The 19,929-nt window shown below is 35.8% G+C and overlaps 1 long non-coding RNA gene across 6 annotated transcripts in view; it reads left to right on the top strand.

Moving 5' to 3' along the window:
• Positions 1-19,929, top strand: part of LOC105107131 (uncharacterized) — a 60,831-nt gene that overhangs the window by 19,133 nt on the left and 21,769 nt on the right. For 2 of the 6 annotated variants that reach the window (XR_010383799.1, XR_010383795.1), the window contains exons 4-6: positions 13,453-14,297; positions 16,538-16,580; positions 16,927-17,240. This is a non-coding gene — a long non-coding RNA (uncharacterized LOC105107131). Of the gene's footprint in view, positions 1-64; positions 186-13,452; positions 14,298-16,537; positions 16,581-16,926; positions 17,241-19,929 lie in introns of all 6 variants that reach the window. The other 4 variants (XR_010383796.1, XR_010383798.1, XR_010383797.1 and 1 more) reach the window with 4 other exon arrangements.

Below are 19,929 nucleotides of genomic sequence, written 5' to 3'. Positions count from 1 at the left end.
AAACTTACAGTTAAAGCTGTGGTCACTGTAAGGAGAGAAGGTGTAACATGGGTCTGTCTTGCAGGTGGCCGCCAAACTCTTACTGCAGAGAACTCACTGGTTATTCCATTCCTTTCTTGGGAGCAGATGTATGTGTTGTGAAGTGGACTCAGTGTTACTTATGTGAAAATTTAGAGCAATCACCTGTAAGTGTATATGATTCATTTTTTACCAAAGAGTATTCTATGTTTATTTCAGTTCCCCTATCTGTTTAATGTAGGATTGTAATGTTTATGAAGCAATAAAAGAAAGAGCTAAATAATGCATGTTTTAGTTTCCAGAAGCATAAAGAATTAGTAGCATAGAGCATTTTGCATTCTATGGGGGTGGTGATAGCCTCCTCCCGTAATTCATATCTGGCCTGCTGAATACCTGTTCAGGCAGCAAGTTCAGTTGGGAAATCCTGGTGCTGTAAACTTGAGAATTTCAGCTGCTGGAATCCCCTGCCTGTGGCTTATGGAGCTGTCTGCCTTCTCTCTTCTCTCCTTACTGCCTCTGAAGTGTCCTCCTACTCCTTTTGGTGAGGGAAGTAATTACTCGCACTGCCGAGACTTGAAGAGGAAGCTATCTCAAGTTAAAAAATAGTATTTTCTCATTGAAGAGGTTTTAAGTGGAGCCTACATTCTAGAATGTATAGTTGCTAAACTCTGGTATATTATGGACTTTTTATAGATGGATTATATGGACTTTTGTGTTCGAGTAGGGGAAGCTAATTAGCATTTGCAACAATTTCTTTTCAAAAATGGCTTTCTAGTATCTGGTTTCTCAGCTAGCTTTTAGAACATAACACGTTAATAAAGTGGAAACTGCTTTTGTGTGATATTTATGACTATAGAGTAAGTTCTAAGTAGGTAACATTCTTGTTTTACTTAGTCTAAGAAAGGAGGGAGTGACGTCCTGGCTTTATGTGCTTTACTTAGGCTCAGTGGGCTGCTGCTGTGACTGTGGGAGGCGGCACTTCTGTTATTTTATTTTCTCAGTTGAAGCACAGTCAGTGACAAAGTGTCTGTCTCTGGTGCACATCACAATGTGCCAGTCATGCATATACATACATAGATTTGTTTTCATATTTTTTCCATTAAAGGTTATTACAAGATATTGAACATGGTTCCCTGTGCTATACAAAAGAAACTTTTTTAAAAATCAATTTTTATATATAGTGGCTAACATTTGTAAATCTCAAACTCCAAATTTATCCCCTCCCACTCTCTTTCCCCAGTAACCATAAGATTTTTAAGTCTGTGAGTCTGTTTTATAGATGAGTTCACAGTGTCTTTTTTTTTTTTTAGATACCACATATAAGTGATATCATACGGTGTTTTTCTTTCTCTTTCTGGCTTACTTCACTTAGAATGATGATCTCCAGGTCCATCCATGTTGCTGCAAATGGCATTATTTTATTATTTTCTTATGGCAGAGTAGTATTCCATTGTATAAATATACCACATCTTCTTTACCCAGTCATCTGTTGAAGGATATTTAGGTTATTTCCATATCTTGGCTATTGTAAATAGTGCTGCTATGAACATTGGTGTGCAGATGTCTTTTCAATTTAGAGTTCCCTCCAGATATATGCCCAGGAGTGGGATTGCTGGGTCATATAGTATGTCCACTTTTAGTCTTTTGAGGAATCTCCATACTGTTTTCCACAATGGCTGCACCAAACTACATTCCCACCAGCAGTGTAGGAGGGTTCCCTTTTCTCCACACCCTCTCCAGTGTTTATCATTCAGGCATCACCTCTGTTATTAAGGTGATGTTTGCTGCACTTTTCTTTTTATTCTTTATGAGGTTTGGCATTGGAAGGCAACTTCTCATAAAAGTAATATTTTAATGAAATTAGACCTTTAGAAGTATTTTCCATGAATTTTAAAAAATATCACCTAAGATTTTTTTTCCTTCCTTTAGTTCCCATGGCCCTTCTCCTTTGGTTATTTTTCAAAACAAGGTCCAATACAAAACTAGGTAACCTTTTTCTTTGTATCCAGGTCTCTGAAGTAATACTTCTCTTAATTTTGTTTGTACGTTTCCTCAGTGCAGTGACAATTATAGCTAAGACTTGCTGGAGCACTTACTGTGTTACAGATACTGCTTTATGTTCTTTACATAAATTAGGTTACTTAATCTTTTCAAATATTCCTTGAGGTAGGTGTTAATAGGTGTTATCTTCATTTTACAGATGAGGAAAGTAAATCACAGGGAGGCTAAGAACTTTGCCAAAACCCTATAGTGTGTAAATGACCAAGCTAGGATAAGAACCCAGCCATCTGGCTGCAGGAATTGTATTCTCTTTACTTCACAGAGATTTCAAATATTTTTATTCTTCTGTTTTTCTCTTTTGTTATCTCCTCCTTCTCACCTCCTTTCTCCCTCTCCCCCATGCTTCCTTTTCCCTTCCTCTTCCCCACACCCTGGATCCCCATGGTAGACAGATTGAATCACCACCTGTCCAGTATCCTCCATGATGTGACTGCTTCAGGCACTTCAGAATTAACACATCAAAATCTGACCTTCTTTCCCCCAAACCCTCTTCTGCCTTCTCTGTTTCCCATCTCAGATGGTGACACTATCATCTGCTCAGTCATGAACATAAGCAACATTCTAGATTTTTCTCTAGATCTATCACAACTACCTTAGTTCAGGCTCTTAACTCTCTCTCTCTTTTACCTTCTAATTGTGGTAAAATACATATGACATAAAATTTACCATCTTAACCATTTTAAGTGTTCAGTAGTATCAAGTTTACCCATATTGTTATACAGCCGCCACCACCATCATCCATTTCCAGAATTCTTTCCATCTTACAAAACTAAAATTCTATACCCATGAAAGAAAGAACTCTCCTTTACCCCTTTTCCCCAGTTCTTGGCAGACATCATTCTACTTTGTCTCTATGGGTTTGAGCACACTAGTACCTCATGAGTGGAATCATGCAGTATTTGTCCTTCTGTGATTGGTTTATTTTACATAGCATGATGTCCTCAGAGTTCATCCATGTTGCAGCATGTGTCAGAATTTCCTTTCTTTTTGAGGCTGAATAACATTCCCTTGTATATACACTTGTCCCTTGGTATCTGTAGGTGATTGGTTCCAGGATCCCCCACAGATGCCAAGACCCGTGGTACTCACGTTCCTTACATAACATGGCATGGTATTTGCATATAACCTGTGGACACTGTTTTATATCCTTCAGATCACCTCTGGATTACTTTATCACACCTGATACAGTGTAAATGCCATGTAAATAATTATAAATGCTATGTATATAGTGCTGGCATGAGGCAAATTCAAGTTTTGCTCTTTGGAACTTTCTGGAGTTTTTTTCAAATAATTTTGATTCACAATTGACTGAATCTGTGGATGTGAAACCATGGATACTGAGAGCTGACTGTATATACCATATTATGCTTATCAATTCACCTGTCCATGGACACTTGGGTTCCTTCCACCTTTTGTCTGTTTTGAATAATGCCTTTATGAAATTGGGTGTGCAAATTTATCTTTGAGATCCTGCTTTCAATTCCGTGGGGTATATACCCAGAGGTGCAATTGCTGGATCCTGTGGTAATTCTGTTTTTAATTTTTTGAGGAGTTATGCAACTCCTCAAACTTGCTAAGTTATGCAAGTTTTCCACTGTACCTGCACCAATTTACATTCCCACCAACTGTGCACAGAGTTTCTAATTTCTCCACATCCTTACCAACACTTGTTATTGCCTGTTATTTGTAGTAGCCATCCTAATAGGTGTGAGGTGGTTTCTCATTATGCTTTTGATATTTGCATATGATGATTAGCAATGTTGCACTTTTCATATGTTTATTGTCCATCTTTATAACTTCTTTAGGTAAATGTTTACTCAAGTCTTTTGCCCGTTTCTAAAATTGTATTGATGAGTTGGAGGGTTTCTCTATATATTCTGCATATTAATCCCTTATCAGTTACGTGATTTGCAAATATTTTCTCCCCATTTGTGGGCTGTCTTTTCACTGTTAGTAGTGCAGGGCCTTATCTCTCAGCTGAACTTTCGTGGCCTTCCTGTGAGTTCTTTCTGATTCATCTTCCCACTGCTGTACAAGAGAACTATGATGCAAATCTGATCCTGTTCAAAAAGATGGTTCAAAGATATACAAATCAACAAAAGAAAAGACAAAACCCATATTATCATCTCAATAAGATGCAGAAAAAGCATTTTATAAAATTCAACATCCATTCATGATAAAAACTCTCACCAAAGTGGATATTGATGGAACATATCTCAACATAATAAAAGCCTTTTACTACAAACCCACAGCCAACATAATATTCTGTGATCAGAAACTGAAAGCCTTCCCGCTAAATTCAGGAGGAGAAGGAGAAGGATACCTACTCTTCCCACTTCTATTCAACATGGTATTAGAAGTCCTAGGCCCTCCAGTCAGATAAGAGAAAGAAATTAAAGGCGTCAATACTGGAAGAGAAGAGGTAAAATGGTCATTATTTGCAGATGACATGATACTCTATATAGAAAACTCTAAAGGCTGTACACAAAAACTGTTACAACTAATACATGAATTCAGCAAGATAGCAGGATACAAGACTAATATACAAAGATCTGTTGTATTCCTTTACACTGACAATGAAATATCAGAAAGAAAAAGCAAAACAAAAAATCCCATTTAAAATTGCATCAACAAACAAACAAACAAACAAACCTAGGAATAAACTTAACCAAGAGGTGAAAGACCTTTAAGCTGAAAACTGTAAAACATTGAAAAAAGAAACTGAAGATGATTCACAAAAATGGAAAGGTATCCCATGCTCTCGGATTGGAAGAATATTGCTAAAATGGCCATAGTATCCAAAGCAATGTACGGATTTAATGCCATCCTGTCAAATTACCCAGGACATTTTCCATAGAACTAGAACAAATCATTTTAAAATTTATATGGAACTACAAAAGACCCAGAATTGCTGAATTAATCCTAAGAAAAAAGAACAAAGCTGGTGGCATAACCCACCCAGACTTCAGACAATACCACAAAGCTACAGTTATCAAAACAGCATGGTATTGGCACAAAAACAGACATATAGATCAGTGAACAGAATAGAGAGCCAAGAAATGAAACCACAAATATACAATCAATTAGTCTATGACAAAGGAGGCAAGAATATACAGTGGAGAAAAGACAGCCTCTTCACAAGTGGTATTTGGAAAGCTGGACAGCTTTATGTAAATCATGAAACCAGAACACTCCCTCACGTCATATACCAAAATAAACTCAAAATGGTTTAAAGACCTAAATATAATACATGATTCCATGAAACTCCTACAAGAGAACATAGCCAAAACATTCTTCGGTGTAAATTGTAGCAATATTTTCTTAGATCTGTATCACAAGGCAAAAGATATAAAAGCAAAAATTAAAAAATGGGACCAAATTAAATTTAAAATCTTTTGCACGGAAAACGAAACCATCAATAAAATGAAAAGACAGTGTATGGAATGGGAGAAAATATTTGTAAACAATGCAACCAAAAAGGGGTTAATATGCAAAATATATAAGTAGCTCATACAACTCAGTATCAAAAAAAAACAAACAACCCAATCAAAAAATGGGCAGAAGACCTAAATAGACATTTCTCCAAGGAAGACATACAGATAGATGGTCAACAGGCATATGAAAAGATGCTCAACATCGCTAATTGTTAGAGAAATACAAATCATAGAAACCACAATGAGGTATCACCTCATACCTCTCAGAATGGCCATCATCAAAAAGTCTACAGATAATAAACGCTGGAGAGGTGTGGAGAAAAGGGAACCCCTCTACACTGTTGGTGGAAATGTAAGTGATATCATATATTTGTCCTTCTCTGTTTTGACCTCAAATTTAAGAGTTATTTGGTCTCATTGTGGGAAAATTCCATTGCTGTTTTGATAGAGATTTCATTGACTCTGTAGATTGCCTTGAGTAGTAGTATGATCATTTTAACAATATTAATTCTTCCAGTCCAAGAGCATGGTATTCCATTTGTGTCATCTTCACTTTCTTTCATCAGTGTCTTATAATTTTTTGAGTATGTCTTTTACCTCCTTGGTTAGATCTATTCCCATGTATTTTATTCCTTTTGACATGATTGAAAATGAGATTGTTTTCTTGATTCTCTTTCTGATAGTTTGTTGTTAGTGCATAGATATACAACAAATGTCTGTGTATTAACTTTGTATTGTATCCTGCAACTGTGCTGAACTCATTTATTAGTTGTAATAGTTTTTTGGTGACATCTTTAAGATTTTCTGTATGTAGTATCATGACCTCTGCAAACAGTGACAGTTTTACTTCTTCCTTTCCAATTTAGATTCCTTTTGTTTCTTTTTTTGGTCTGATTGTTGTGGCTAGGACTTCGAATACTATGTTGAATAAAAATGGCAAGAGTGGACAATCTTGTCTTGTTCCAGATCTTAGAGGAAATACATTCAGCTTTTCATCATTGACTATGATGTTAGCTGTAGTTCATCATATATTGCCTTTGTTATGTTTAAGTATGCTTCCTGTATACCCACATTTTGGAGAGGTTTTTTTTTATCATAAGTGGATTTTGAATTTTGTCAAAAGCTTTTTCTGTATCTGTTGAGATGATCAGATGGTTTTTATTCCTCAGTTTGTTAATGTGTATCACAGTGATTAATTTGTGGTTATTGAATTATCTTTACATACTGGGGATAAATCCCACTTGATCATGGTTTATGATCAATTCAGTTTGCTAATATCTTGTTGAGGATTTTTGCATCTGTTCTTATCAGTGACTTTGCCTGTCATGTCTGTGTGATATCTTTGATTGGTTTCAGTGTCAGGTTTTGCATCTGTGTTCATCAGTGACTTTGCCTGTCGCGTGCGTGTGCACTCGTGTTTGTGTGTAGTATCTTTGAGTGGTTTTGATAGTGGTGATTCAGGTTCATAGAACAAGTCTGGAAGTATTTCTTCTGCAGTTTTTGGAATATTTTGAGAAAGGTAGGCATTAACTCTTCTTTAAATGTTTGGTAGAATTTACCTATGATGCCATCTGGTACTGGACTCTTGTTTATTGGGTATTTTTTTTTTAATTGTGGTTTCAGTTTCATTCCTGGTAACCAATCTATTCATATTTCTATTTTTTCCTGATTACATCTTGAGAGATTTTACATTTATAAAAGTTCATCTATTCTATGTTGTCTACTTTATTCACATATAACTGTAGTGGTCTTTTATGATCCTTTGTATTTCTGTTGTATTGGTTGTAACTTCTTTTTCAGTTCTGATTTTATTTATCTGGGGACTCTTTCTTGATAAGTCTGGTGAAAAGTTTATCAGTTTTATTTATCTATCCAAAGAAGCAGCTCATTGATCTTTTCTATTGTTGTAGTCTCTAGTTCATTTATTTCTGCTCTTATCTTATTATTTCTTTCCTTCTAAGACTAGCATATATAATCTGAGTTATTTTAATATCTGGACTTTAGGGTTTCTGAGCCTTCTAAGTGATCAGGTGCTGAAGGCTAGATCGGATGTTATTCAAAAGACAATTGTCCTTGGACTGGCAATAGTATCGAGACTGGCCTCAGACCTCAGAGCCATAAGTTATTATAAATCTGTCTTCAGAAGAGATGTCATTTTATAAGAATCTCTAAGGTTAAAGGAAGACATTCAAGTTGCATTAAACATCATTTACCTCCCTTGTTTGAGGAGAAGTATACAGCAAATTTTCTATTCTTATTTCTTCTGGAAAATTCCACGAAGAATTGATTATGAAACTTAGTACTTCTAGAAGATTGACATGTGAACACTGATTTGACTTATTCCAAGTATACTTTTTACATGGAATCAAGCTTAATTTATGAAATTTGTGTTCTAACAATTGAACCAGGTATAAGTGCTAAGTTAAGTCTGTGTCAGGTTCTACTATTGAAAATAAGAACTTCTTCATTCATCAATATACTCTGATTTACATACTCAGATTTTTAGATTTAGCTTTGATACCATGCTGAGTTATCAATTTGAAGTCCAACTGGAATGGTAGTCCTATAGAGTTGGAAGGATCCTAAGAAATTTAGCTGGTTTCTTCCTTCAGTCATAACTACATTATTTCAGGTATGTGAGAGTACTTCCAAGACTATTTTCAAGAATAACCATCCATCCTAGTGTGTAGCAACCTTGAGTCTAAGGAATTTGTTCATATAGTTGAATTTGTTACACAAGAAACTGTTTTTCACTTATAATCTCTTACATGGAGTAGAATGTTTTGAAAGCTTTTTTCATGTAGTCTGAGAGTTATTGGATTATAGCTGTCAGCTTGTGACTTTCCTATTTGACTAAGCAAATTCTTTTATTTCCATTATTTTAGTCATTGGAAGATAAATATGCTTTATTTATTTTTCAACACATATCTTAATTTTGAAATAATGTCTTGAATTCTAATCATCAGGGAGGTATATTGCATTTCTAGGGAAGTCATATAATTTTTTTTAAATTTCCCTTTTTTTGACTTAAAGAGTTCTTTTCTAAAAGGAATAAACAGTGCTTATTAAAGCTTGTCTTCATATTTAATATTTTTTTAGTAAACTAAGTGTACTTTAGTGATTAGATGTTTATTTCTAAATTCTCTAAATTAAGAGATTTTAGGGAGCAAAATATTTTTCATTTAGTAAAGGTTGGATCCACATATTTCACAACTAGTACTTTTAAATGCATAATTGTTATATAAGACTTCAGATATTTAATAATTACTCTTACTCTGGTTAAGTACCCAATTTTTCTATAACATCTTCAACTAGATTTTATGTTCTGCTCAGGGAGGCCAACTTGGTTTCATATGTCATCAACATGCTATGAATAGTGAAATAATTATTTACAGCTACCTAACTTACTTTCATACCATCCATAACAAAATAGAAAAGAAGTTAGATTGATCAAACTAAAAAGTTATTAGTATTTTTATGTGCTGTGAACTCCATTGTGGGGATTACTTAGAGCCCATGGTGCTAGCTCCTGAGTTTGTTATAATACCCACAGTGCTCTGCTGGGAAGGGCTTTAAGCAGTTTTTAAAAACTGTTTAATATCTTTTCTATCTAAAATAACAATTGGAGATTAGTAGGAATCGCTAGATTCCTATTATGTCCAAAGCTTAGGAGTAATTAAACACAATTGTATCCTTTTGCAAGGTTGAGTGGGAAAAGTCCTCATGTACAGGTGTTTGTCTTGGAGAAACTAACTGATACACAGTGCACACAGGGAAGCAGCAGTGGCATGGTAGACAAGGAAGTACTGGAAAGGAACATTTTAAGCAAGAGAGGAAAACATCATGGTTTTGGAAATTGTTTACTGTTTTATGTCTGAAATGGCCATAGATTTTTTAATATATGTATGAGTATAAATACCATACCATTATTGATATTCATATCTTATTTATATCTGCATTTCACATCTAATAGTTACATTATGATTTCATTATTACTGTTTAAATTTACATTATTCATTTTAAAAGTCATTGTACGTTATTTGTTTGATATTCTTATAGCTTTCATTCTGCATTTGCTAATGCATATTTTATATAGGCAAAGAGAAAACATTTTACCAACTGTAACAAAATTTCACTGTAAAATTTGAAGAAAATTAGCTAAGATTTTGCCCAGAACTAATGCCGTTAATGTTTCATTGACTGTGTCATGAATCTACAATACTGCAGGTCCACAATCCATTGTCTACAATGCTGCAATGCAGAAATATGAAAACTAAAAATATTTTGGAACTAATTTTTAATAGAATGTTTCCCAAATGGATATCACTATTTACAGTGTTCATCTCTCTTCACACATTTCACTGCATAGACATTAAGTTTTGATTACAGTGCAGAGTGCCAACCGCTCTGTGAGAATTACACAATACACAATACACAATATTTGCATCAAATTAACCTTACAAAACTTGATAAATTCTAAATTATGAAGCACATCTAGCCCCAAGGGTTTTAGATGAATAACTGGAACTTGTGTTATTTAAACCAAGGTGAGACTTTAAATCCTTCTGTCTGAAGTTGCATATCTTAGTGTATTTGTACATCACCAATTTGTTATTGAAGGTCATAGAGAAAAACAAAATATTAGAGCTGGAAGGTAGTTAGAAGTTACACACTTCAGTCATGAGCCCTTGTTTTTAGCACAAGAAACTGCTGGCCAAGGAAATAAATTATTTTGTTTAAAATCATGCAGCCAGTAAATGAATGATAAAAGGACTGAATTCAACTCTTCATGCCATTATCACCTCTTGTAAACAAACAAACAAAAAGTAAAAGGGAAAAAAAAAGTAAAGGGGAAAAATTTTCTATGGCAACAGTAGAAGAAAAAATGTGGTGAGATACTGCAATTTAGTTGGGGAAGTGGTGCTGAAACAACTGAATATCCGTGTGGAAAAATGGACTTCGACCTCTACCTCATATCATACACAAAAATCAATTCAAGATGAATCATGGTCCTAAATGAAAAAAGTAAATCAACATAGCCTTAAGAAGAAAACACAGGAGATTGTCTTTCTTACTTTTCTATAGACACAGATTTCTTAAGTAGCATAAAAAAAGTACTAACCATGTAAGGAAGACAAAGGATAACTTGGACTTAAAAAAACCCACCAAGTGTCTTTTTATAAAATGACACAATAGAGGTAATTGTAAAATATAGAATAGAAAAAAAGTTACAAATGTTTGACAAATACATTTAGAATATATAAGGAACTACCAGAAATCAATAAGAAAGATAAATCATCATATTAAAAAAACACACAGACACAGTTGAATTCATTTCACAAGAAAGGGTAACCAAAACAAACAAAAAAAGCAAATGAAAAAGGGCCTCAAAATATTAATCATCAAGGTCATGCAAATTAAGCCACAGTGAAATAGCACTACACTCACCCAAATTCTGGAAACTAAAAAGACAGATAATACCAAGTTTTGCCAAGCTGGTGGAGAAACTGGAACATTGCCATACTCTGGACAGAGTATACAAGTACAATCACTTTGGAACACTGGCAATATCTGCTAACCCTAGATATACATGGATAAATCTCACAGATGTTATAGTGAATGAAAAAGGAAAAAAGCCAAGACAAATGGGAATCTACTAAATGATTTCAGTTATATGAAGTTCAAGACGGGGCAAAAGTTATCAATTGTGATAAAATTTAGAATAGTGATTGCCCTGGAAGACACATGGACTGGGAAAGGACCCAAGGGAAATTTATGGGGTAATGGAAATATTCTATATCTTGGTCTGGGCGATTAAGTGGGGATGTATATGTTCAAACTTCCACTTGAGCTGCAACTTAAAATTAGTCACTTAAAACATTGTTTATAATGTACCTAAATAAAATTTGGGGGAAAAAATGCAGTGGAACCTAATTAAGGTCATTTCAATTCGGACTTCTAGAACACAATTCACAGATGAAATGGTAGTTGATCTAAGCATTCATTCAGTAAATGAGCATTATGTTTCTTCTATTTGCCAGCCACTTACTAGGTATTATGAATACCTGGAAGGTAACACAGTTGTCACCCTTAAGGAGCTTAGACTGGTGGTCATGAATGGTGAAGAGGATGCCTGTATGAGGGGAGGTGATTCCACGCTGGACAAATGGGTTGTAGTAGTAAAGTGTGGAAGTATGTGAATTATTTAAGAAATGAAATATATTTCAGTTTGATAGAGTATAGGTTTCATTGAATATTATGATAATGCCAAATCCAAGTTTCTCTACCTTGTATAGAAAAACATTCAGCATCTCTCTGTCTTTGTCTCTTTATCTTCCTTCCTTTTGTTCTTTTTTCGATAAACCCACATTGATTCCCAACTCACACAATTTATATACTCTAATAGGCTCATTATGTTAGTGTTATAATCATTATGATATATAATATACATGTGTGTATGTGTGTGTATATATATATAATATACATATAGATATATATATATTATTACCAGAAAGAGGAGACTTAACAGGATCTAAATTCTAAAGTAACCAACCAACCACAAACTGCCATGCTGGGGTTCAAAGAGTGACATGCAGAAGGGTACCTGGAGATGCTATCTCAAATTACATAAATGTTTTCACCCTGAACTCCAATGTAAAGCTCTCATCCCTACTGAACCAGTCTGGGATGGACAGTGTGTGGGCTATGATGATTCTTTCTAACACTCTATCTTGAGTCTTTGGTCTCTTTCCCCCAAGCCCATACCCTAATTCTGAACACAGGGAAAAAGAAGTGTTTTTCCCTGAGATCAGAACAAAGTTGGTACATTCATTCAACCCCAGGCCCTCCCAGAGCAGGAAAAGCCTTAGAACCACAACATAGCACAGCTTAGTGGTTGCCATTATCACTTTGAAGATGGAGAGATCTGGATTCTAAGGCCAATTCTGCTTGTTTGAGCTTGAAAAAGTTGTTTACCCTCCTGCCCTTCAGTTTCTTCTTTTATAGCTAATAAATAATACTTATTAAGCACTTACTATATGGCAGTCATTGTTTAGAGGATTCTATAGATATTCCTTCACTTAATGCATAAAGCAATGGAACAAAAAGGATATTATTTTTTTCCTCATCTTACAGATAAAAAAAAAAAAAACAAAAGAAAAGGCAGCTTAAGTAACTTGCCTAGGTCACATAACTTGTAAGTGACTTAAAGCCTGTTTTGAAACCTAGTCTGGGTCCAGCGTCCACATTTTTCATGACCACTATGAAACACTGCTTTATGATAACTAGTATTGAGAATAACAATAGTGCTTACTCCTAGAATTATTTTAAAGATGCATTCAGTTAACATATGTAAAGTTCATAGAAGTGCTTAGCCTATAGTAAATATTCAGTATAGATTAGTAATCATTATTATTTAATGAGGATTAAATAAAATGATACAAATAACTTAGAAATTTAAAATGCTCACTTTATTATTATTTTACTACCTATAAAGGACAGAGTGTTCAAAAACAGTTTGTAAGAGGGAATCTGTGTCACTTCCACTTCCCAGGCAATACAGGAGTCAGGCTCACTTCTCTTGCTTGCAGGGGTGGCAGTCAAAAGAAAACAATGGGGAGAATCCAAAATGAACCCATTATGTGAATTCAGAGGGAATTAATCTTTCACTTGCACCTGAAGCATCTACCCCCACAGTGCTGTGGCCTCGTAGTGCCCTTGAGCCATATCATTATCATTATTCTTGGAGTGATGGGAGGGTCAGGGGCATTCAGTACCTGCTAGTGTTGAAGTCTATCACCAACTGGGAGAGAGAAATTATTTTTGTAGTTTTACACGCAGAAGACACTGTGGGAGAGCATCTGATGCTACTGTCAAATCCAGATATTCCAGCCTCAAGTATGTCTTTAATTACATTTCCAGTGTTGAAATAACTTTCTAGGCACAACATGGTACTGCTTCTGCTGGGGATCCATGTCAGCAAACCGAAACTTAGATAACTTTGTGTCTGTGCAAATGTTCCTCATGATCAAGAGTGAAAGGATTTCAATCTAAAATGGAACCAGAGGGTTTGAAATGGAGAATCTCAGGCATGCACCCTCAGAAAAATCGGCTTTAAGAATTGAGTCTCCTGATTTACAGAAGACTAAGAGTTACCTCCTGACCAATGAATATGTAGCATGAATCCCTCCCCATCCTCAAGCCAAGGACTTACAGCTTGGACTCCGGCTGGACTCTCCCCTGTTTGCACTCCTTGCCCACCCCAGATGACAAGTCAACTATTGAGTCTTCTCACCCAAAATCAGGTTGACTGTGTGGCCTCAGTCAATCAGATATTTTATTTCTTCTCTCTTTCTTGTTCTTTATTCTTTATTCTATAAAAGTTTCTTGCCTTCTGCCCCATTCTGAAGTTCTCCAAAAGAAGATTCACTTCATGAAGTTCTATATAAAGTTTGTTTGTATCACTTATGTTGCTTTTTCATCCTTTTTAAACAGTTTTTAGTGACCAGGAGTGAGACCCAAAGTTGAATGCTAATGGCTGATGGGATCAGGAGGTACACAGGCATGGCGCCTGCTGATCCCTTTGAGTTCACTGTTTCTCTCATTGTTACTAAGGAAGGGCCAGGGGTAAGTCAGTCTTGGATTTTAGCTCTGTTCTTTAGCATGCTGCTCCGTGATCAAAACAAACTCCGCAGAAAGTTTCTGGAGCCCCAGAAGGATTCCAGGATAGTTGTATTGGGAGTCTGCAGTGTGTAGCAGCCACCAAGGGACTCACAAAGCCTTGAGGTAAGTCCACAGCATAAACCACTGGTGGAGGTCAAAATCTAAGTAAGCACAAGTTATACTACTAGAAGCCATTAGGGTGTCCAACACTGTAAATAAATATTCTTATGAAAGGAATAATAGATCTGTTGCTAATGGGAATCTTGAAAGCCAAAGATAAAAAATTGGTGGGCCTGGATCAAGCACTTAAAAGCTGTTAGAACACTCACCACCTGACTTTCAAACCCCTAACCTATGATACCTTGGTCACAGAATGAGTTAGATTGACACTGATTACCCACCAACCTCAAGAGAATTTCCATGCAATGAGGTACACTATAAACCACCACAAAATCCCCCACCCAGGGGCACCTCCCTCTGAGGTAATAATTTGGCTCTAAGAGACCCAAGGCTTAGCTAAAGAAATGGGATCCACAGCCTTCAAAGAATTGAGGGTGTACCTCTGGCACACCTACTTATTTTATGTCTAAGAACTGTGGTCCTGGAAGTTGTAGATATCTGCAAAAATGGCAAAATCTTTAGTAAGACACCCAGAATTACAATGAACATCATGGAAAACGTTCCAAGTAGGCAAGATGGTTCACTTAAGAAGTGCGCTTAAATGCAGGGGCTCCTAAATGAAATAAACAGAATAGGATAGCTATTTTAATTAGAATGCAGAAGACTCCAAAAGGCTTCAAAATTCAAAACAAACAAAAAACACTTCACTGAATGATTCATTGCAAAAGGCTAATGAAAAATCAAAGACACAAGAGGTACCTAAAACAGGACAATAAGACTGATGATTACTTCCTTCTATCCTCCTTTGCTTGAGTACTCAGTCTACTAATCCTTTATCTGAATTGCCTTTCTTCTCTGAAGAGACTACCAGACTGTAAACAAAAGCCTGCCAAGTTAGTGGCTTTACCGATTCACCTCAAAGGAGGGTCCCCATAGAGGCCCCTCCCAGGGCTGACAGGACCCTGAGGGATTCTCCAGTAACCTGCTATCCATTATTCCCTTAAACAGCCAAGGGAAACTAAAATTGAAATCAAAATTAATAGAAAACGTTGCCAAATTCTGGTATATACCAGGACTGTGCTCCATACTCTGAACCCCTTTCTCCTGGGATCCTGCAGACGAGATCCTGGGATAACTGGCAGAAAGGTGACACTTCTCACCAGAGTCGGTTCTCCCAGATCTCTGTGGTGACCACACTGAGACCTGAAGAGGCACCGGTAACTGAGACTCATGCTGAGACCAATATTTGCTATCACATCTCTTGAATGGTCTGATCAAAAGAGGGTGAAGTTGAAATAACTTTCTAGGTCCCAGACAGACCCACACCTGCCTCGAGTACCAAGTCAGCAAACTGAAACTTAGGTAGCTTTTGTGTTCCTGTAAATGCTTCTTTTAACCAGAAGCACAGCCTATCCAGTCTGCCAGTCCCCACAGGCCAAGTCACCTCTGGGTCTTCTCACCCTAAAAGTTGACTATGTGGCCTCAGCCCATCAGATATTTTCTACTTTCCTCTTCCTTGCTCTTTATTCTTTATCCTGTAAAAATTTCTTGCCTTCTGCCCATTTTGCAGTTCTCTGAGATAAGACAGTCCACTTCATGAAGTGTTACATAAAATTTGTTTATATCATCAAATTGTCTTCTTTAATGATTTTAACAGTCAAATGAAGGAAAAAGAAATTTAGTTTTATGTGAATCTACTGTATATTTAGACATTACCTAGAACATTTAAATGATTTCACCAAGTATTATCCTGTTAAATTTGAAAAATTCCAAGCCTGAATAGAATAAATAAAACTTTTTCTGAGATCTAGAATCTGATAATGCCAATTGAAATAAAGTAAGAGGAGAGAGGAAATCAAAAGTACCTGTGGGGAAAAATATCTTTCTTGGTAGATTCTTCAGTTTATTTGGAACAAGGTCAGGCAAAATATTAACCTGTAATATGTGGGTTTTAATTTTGAGGTTTCAGATTCATTCAAAACCACAGGAATTTACAAGTAACAGAAAGAGGAAAACACATAATTCTTTTGGTAATTAAAAATTTATGAAACAAAGTCAAGAAAAATACATAATTAGGTCTTTAAATCAACTGAAGAAGTTTAATTCATTATACTTCCTCAGATTTCAAGCAACTTGTTATAAATCTGATATGAAATCAAAGAAAAATAGTAATACATTCCTTTATAATCTTAAATCTCCTTCTTATATTCCCTTTTTTGGTTAATGTTACCACATCTATTTAGGGAACCAGACCAGAAATAAGGAAGCACTGCCATTTCCCAAATCGTAAGTATCTTGTAAAATGCATACTTTGAAATAGGTCCTCACTAAATTAAACTTGTTAATGAATAAATAAATAGAAGGCCATCTGCATCTACTTTTGGAACTAGATAAAGACTAGATTAGTCGTCTGTCATTTTTTCTAAATTTCCCTAAGAATTTGAGAATAAATAGACCAACAAGAAAATACTTTCTTCCTTGTCTATGCTACATTCGAGTTCCCTTTTCCCGCCGAATTTAGCGCTACAAGCTGGGGGGGGGGGGGGGCTTCGGAGGCGGGGCGGCGGCGGCGGGCGGCGGCGCCTGAGCGCATGCGCGCGAACTCTCTCCCCCCGCCGCCCCGCCTGCGCAGGCGCGCCGCCCCAGCTTCTGGAAACTTTCATCCCACCCGCCAAGCGAGCGACTCCATGTGGAATTGAGGAGAACCCGCTCGGGAAAGTGTGGAGCGCCGGAGCAGACAGGGACCTCTTCCCTTTTAAAGATGTCTCCGCAGAGTACTGTGATTCCAATATGACTTTAATGAAATTTTGTGAAGGACTGGGGAAAAAAATGTACTTTCTTTCCGTGAAGAAACAGCACGCAGGAGGAGCGAGGAGAAGGCACCGACGTTTCAAAGGAGCCGAAACTCAGACGGCCCGTCGGGGAGGATGCGCTGAGCCTGCGAAGGTGAGAAGGTGCTTTTCTGTTTTGGGCTCCTTTCTACTTTGTACTAGACTTACCCTTATGAAATTATATACATTTTCAGATAACTCTTTGGAAATCAAAATCTTAAAGTCTTATCAAAGTTCATTCTGCTACAAACTCTTATTTTTTGTTGTTTAATTAGAAGGTACTTCTGACACATTTGATCCAAAGCTCTCATTAAATACCAGCAGGAAAAGCTTTAATGCCAATCATGCAGAAACTACATGGTTTTGACAAATTGTTTTTAATGATCTTGTAAACATATTAAAAACAGTTTTATGGCCAAGAAATGTAAATAAGATGAACCAATTTATCCTTATGTAAACACGTAACATAACAATTACATTAAAAATTAAACATTAAAGTAATTTTTGTTAGTAATGTCCCTTGCACATTGAACTAAAAGAATTATATGTATTTTTTTCTACCAAATGTTTATCACTGTTCATAGATATAAATTAGTAAATCCCTGTGATTTAAAACTCTTAATTAAACTTTAGGATATTTTCTTCTTTTAAAGTTTAATATAAAGTGATAAAAATGTATATATATGCAAAGAAAAAGGTAATTAGCTATAATATTGAAATTATGCATTTTCTTGGCTCTCATATAAAAAATATCATGGAATGAAATATTTATATCAAAACAGCAACACTTTCCTCCATCATTTATTTCATCAGTTACATTTGTGGCTCAGTAATCCAATCTTGAGATATTTTTCTTATTTATGTATGTAATTTAAGGAGTAAAATTTGCCTAGTGCCTATTTCAATACTTGTCACTTTATGAATTGTAAGGTGATATATTTACATGGAAAGAAAGTTGATGAGTCACTATATTAAAGCCATAATTATAAACCATTAATTTGAAAATGATAAATAAAGCTCATTCCTTTGAAAAACTTTAAGAATCCCTAATGTAGTTCTGATGAAAAGATTTTCTATAGATGGAACTCTTTTGTTCCCAGAGTTGCCTTCTATACATGATGATTTTAAGTTTCTACTCTGTATAATACCATACTAGCTTTTTAATAGCACAGCAGATGAAATCTATCATTTTTAATGATTTGGATTGGCTTAGTTTAGAAGCTATTCCTTAGGATTCACTTACATGCTTTGAGAATTTAACTCTGTTTTCAGAGCCATATTAAAATACAAGATTACTTCCCCCACCAATGGAGTAAATTTTTGGTAAATAGAGATCAGGACCCAATTCTGGTTCCTTTACTAAGAAAGGCATTTGTTGGATTTTCATTTGAGATTTAGGATAACTTTAAGTAGAGAATAACATCAAATACTGACCTACAACGTTGAACTATCCACATGAATGCCAACTTGTATATACAAACACTCCAAAACCTATATTCTGTTTCTAAGTAATTTGGCTCACTGTATTCTAGCAGTATGGAAATGCCACACAGTTTTCTAAGATGGGGGAGTAGTTTAGGTGCTGATGTTACTTTCTCAGAGTCATTACTTGATATGATCATGTATTTTCTATATCAAATGAGTAAAAAAAATATAAAATAAAAAATCAAGCTTAACCAAAAAAATGTATTACAGTATTTTTCACAAAAGTACAGGTGGCCATAGAGTCAGCACTAGAATTCATGTTGCTATTTATTTTATCAAAATACTGACCTGTGCAGTCAAACTCCTAATTCAATGGAGAAACAGAACTTTCAGGCAGCTTAGTTTCCCCAGGATATCGCTCCTAGCTGCCATTTGGTTTCACTGTACTCTACATGCTAGAAGGAAGGCTTTCATGATAATTTTCCCATTATCCTATATATTGGTTTCTTGATCATTTATAAAATCTACGTCAAAGACTGGTGAAAAATTGGCGGTGACAGCTTGTCAAGAGGCATTGTGGATTGCTTTATTGAACACTATCATTCATCTTCTTAACATTTGTAAGTCATGGGGATTGAGTTTAAGGTATATGGCACTTAGCTTTATTTGGTCCATAGTAGAGCCTAAGAGAGAGCCCTTACTTGAAAACATGAGTTATTAATTTTAAAGTGGAGTGTGTGAGAAAATGGAGATAGAATTGAGCAAACGAGTAGGCATTACTATGCGGGAAAAAAGCAAGCAAACACCACCACCAGGATGTCTTACCCTGCAGTTCTGGATTCTTATCAAATGCTAAAGTTTTGTATCAGTCATGTTCCCAGTAGGGAACAGATTGCATTGGCAAGTTGGGAATTTGAAGAGAGTTTAGTAAAAGTGATTACAAAGGGGTAGCAAGTTATAGCAAAATTTAAAGGGATGTTGTAGTAATATGGGACACTGTTACTACCCTTAAACTAGAAAAGTAAGGGAAAGATGAAGTTACAGGAATCAGGAGAGAAAGCACCTTGACAAGATCTGTGATCATCTTAACTGAAGCACATAGTCGGGTGGTGAAAAAGCTGTGAGGATGGGTTCCACAATTTTCTTCCTCTCTCTAAGCTTCTGCTGGTGTTCTTGGCTGGATCCAACTAGTAGCCAGACAACAAGGAAGTTTGTTAAACAAGCAGGGTTTGGAAGGTTAGGAAAGCAGAGAGGCATGGGAAAACACTGAAGAAAGTCTATACACAGTAATTTTTGATGGACTCTTTAAAATTATTTCTATATTTTTAAACCAACTCTCATAGTCTCCAATGCAAATATAACATGCCTTGATTTACAAG

Source organism: Camelus dromedarius, chromosome 14 (genome assembly GCF_036321535.1).
Source record: "Camelus dromedarius isolate mCamDro1 chromosome 14, mCamDro1.pat, whole genome shotgun sequence".
Taxonomy (NCBI): domain Eukaryota; kingdom Metazoa; phylum Chordata; class Mammalia; order Artiodactyla; family Camelidae; genus Camelus; species Camelus dromedarius.
This window is presented reverse-complemented; position numbering and strand designations above follow the sequence as displayed.